This window comes from Siniperca chuatsi, linkage group LG7 (genome assembly GCF_020085105.1).
Source record: "Siniperca chuatsi isolate FFG_IHB_CAS linkage group LG7, ASM2008510v1, whole genome shotgun sequence".
Lineage (NCBI taxonomy): Eukaryota > Metazoa > Chordata > Actinopteri > Centrarchiformes > Sinipercidae > Siniperca > Siniperca chuatsi.
Window position 1 is genome coordinate 11,144,965 of NC_058048.1, and position 3,197 is coordinate 11,148,161.

Sequence of the window (3,197 nt, forward strand, 5' to 3'; positions counted from 1 at the left end):
GGTGGAAGAAGCACTCAGATGTTTTACTGAGTAGCAGTACCACAGTGTAAAAATACTCTGTTACAAGTAAACGTCCTGCATTCAAAAGTATTACCATCAAAAAAAGTAAAAGTACTCATTATGCAGAATGGCCCATTTCAGAATTATTTACATTATATCATTGGATTATAACTAGAGATGCATTCATGTGTACACATCACTTCACTGATGAAAGGTGGGGCTAATTGTAACTACAGTAACTCATATACTGCTGGGTGGCTTGATCTATAATAATACATCATAATTTATTTATTAGTTGATTATATTTTGTATTATTAATTTGAACTGGCAAAGTAACTAGTAACTAAAGCTCTCAGATAAATGAAGTGGAATGAAAAGTACAATATTTCCCTCTGAACTGATGGAAATAATCAGGTCAAGTACCTCAAAGTTTTACTTAAGTAGGGGAGCATCTTACCTGCTGTATCCAATATGCTGGCAGCTTGCGCGCATCTGCTGGTCGCTCCAGCTGTGAGAACAAGTCGAGTAGATCTGGAGAAACTGGAAACTGGAACTGTGCAGCCTCACTGAGCACAAACAACAAACAATGACTTGACATTTTGTTACAAGCAGGTGAAGAGGGCAGCCGGATCAAACTCAGTGTAACAAAGCCTACACAGATGACTGACAAAACAAAATCCTAAGAAGTCTTTCGCTTGAAGTACCTAGATGTAAGTTGACAGATTTTCTTACACTTGTCATATTATTACTATTTACATTTCAGAATCAGAATCAGAAATACTTAATTGATCCCCGAAGGGAAACTCTTTGTTACAGCAGAACGTCTTTACGTCAGTGCACACAGGAGAAAGTACTAGCAAAAAAAAAAAAAAAAATACAATACACTATAAAAACACTTTAAAAACAGGTCAGAAAATAAATTATGTACCAGGTGGGTATAAGTATAAAATAAAATAAGTGTGCCAAGTGGGTTTACCGGTTGATGATGATAATACGGTATAAATGCAATGTAATAATATAAGTAATAAGTAGTATTGCAGCAGCAGTAATGGAGGTATGAATAATAAATAGGAAAAAAAACAAAACAACTAAATATTGCACATGAGTATTACACGGATATTGCACAGTTATTCAAGTATTGCAGAGATGTAATGATCAATGTCCAGTTTAGTGACCTAGGGTGGGAGGAGTTAAAGAGTTTGATGGCCGCAGGCAGGAATGACTTCCTGTGGTGCTTTTTGGTGGGATGAGTCTTCCGCTGAAGGTGCTCCTTTGTTTGACCGGCCCGTCATGGAGCGGGTGGGAGACACTGTCCAAGATGGCATGTAGTTTGGCCAGCATCCTCCTCTCTGACACCACCACCAGAGAGTCCAGCTCCACCCCCACAATGTCACTGGCCTTACGGATCAATTTGTTGAGTCTGTTGGCGTCCGCTAACCTCAGTCTGCTGCCCCAGCATGCAACAGCATACAGGATAGCACTGGCCACCACAGACTCATAGAACATCCTCAGCATTGTCCGGCAGATGTTGAAGGACCTCAGCCTCCTCAGAAAATAGAGGCGGCTCTGGCCCGTCCTGTAAACAGCCTGAGTGTTCTTAGTCCAGTCCAGTTTATTGTCCATGTGTACTCCCAGGTACTTGTAGTCCTCATTTTTAACAGTATACTACTATACACTGTGACTGGAAACCCATTTACACCCAGCTTACCCACTTGTTGAATGTGTTTATTAAACGCACCTTTTGAGACAGATTTATCTCATTGTAATCATATAAAAACATGTTTTTTGTTCTTTATTATAAAAGGAATTCTGTATATAAAATAGTCATATGAATGTATCTCTGTGAATGACAGAAATTACTGCTGCATGAGATTTACAATAAAATAAGTTGAATCTATTAAAGAAATAACATTTGTATTCAATATGGAAATCAAAATTAAGTACTGAGTTTATCCCATTTATTCTGTATATCTGATTAATCATTTATTAGAATTATCAATGTTATCTGTATCTCTAACATTAAAAGTTCTACAGTGTGCCTACAAGTATTTAGTTATGAGTGTGTGAACATCTTTTGTTTCAACAAATGTCCAAATTAAGGGTCATTTTATACGTCTGATACGTCTACAGTAAACACTGAAACATAAATGCAGTTATATTTTGCTTGAACTTAATCTTTCTTTCCTATTCAAAGTTCTTCACTATATTCGTATCAGTTTGAAGAACTTCTTAAAATAGAAATATACATGTAAATAGAGTAACTCCTTTTCGGACTATAATAATACCAGTATTGAAAATATCATGAATTTAGAAATGTGAGTGAATAAACTGTGTATGATTTTGTATTTAAAATGCTGTACATTTAGATTTTAGGCATTTTTCTGGCTTGTTTGAAACCACTTTACAAGAAAAAAAAAAGCTCAAATCCTTAAATCACCATCACCATTACAAGCAGCTTTATTCTCACCACATATGCTTTACTGACAGTATCTGGACTCAGGTCCTTGTTTCATCAGTGAAGATGACAAGAGGAAACTCCCTCCACCCAGCCGATCAGATGTTAACCCTCAGTATGTTCATCATCTGGCCCCAAAATCCCCTCCACTCCACTCCCAAACACAAAGGTAGTCCAGTCTCCCTGTCATTTAATTAGCAATTCATACTGTTGAAGTGATTTTAATATAATACAATTTAAATGAAAACTTACCGGATTGGTGGTCATTTTCTTTTTTAAATTAATGTTCATTTAACCAACAATATCTTACAATGGACTGACAGATGCAGTGGAACAAAATGTCCTCCTGAGATAATTCAAACATCAGTCTTGCAGGTAAATAATCTGGTCAATATCAATGTCCACTCTAAGAGTAATTGAAGTTATATGAGAGATTTTTCACAGCTCTGCTCTCTGGAAAGATCAAATTCAGATCTCTAGCATCTCCTCTCACGTTTGCCCTGTTCTGCTCTCTGCATCCTCACACCACATCGGTTTAAAGTTTCCCTGCTGCGCACGATAACGAACGTCACCTCGTATAAACATCCCACAAGCGTTGTGTGCTGAACTGTCAGCGGGGTGAGTGAGTGAGTACTGTTACATTGAGTATGTAACGTAAAGGTGCTTCACTACACGAACTGTATACAGGCAAACACATTAAACTTCAATACTCGAGTCAATGATTGACAGAGAAGACAGAGAG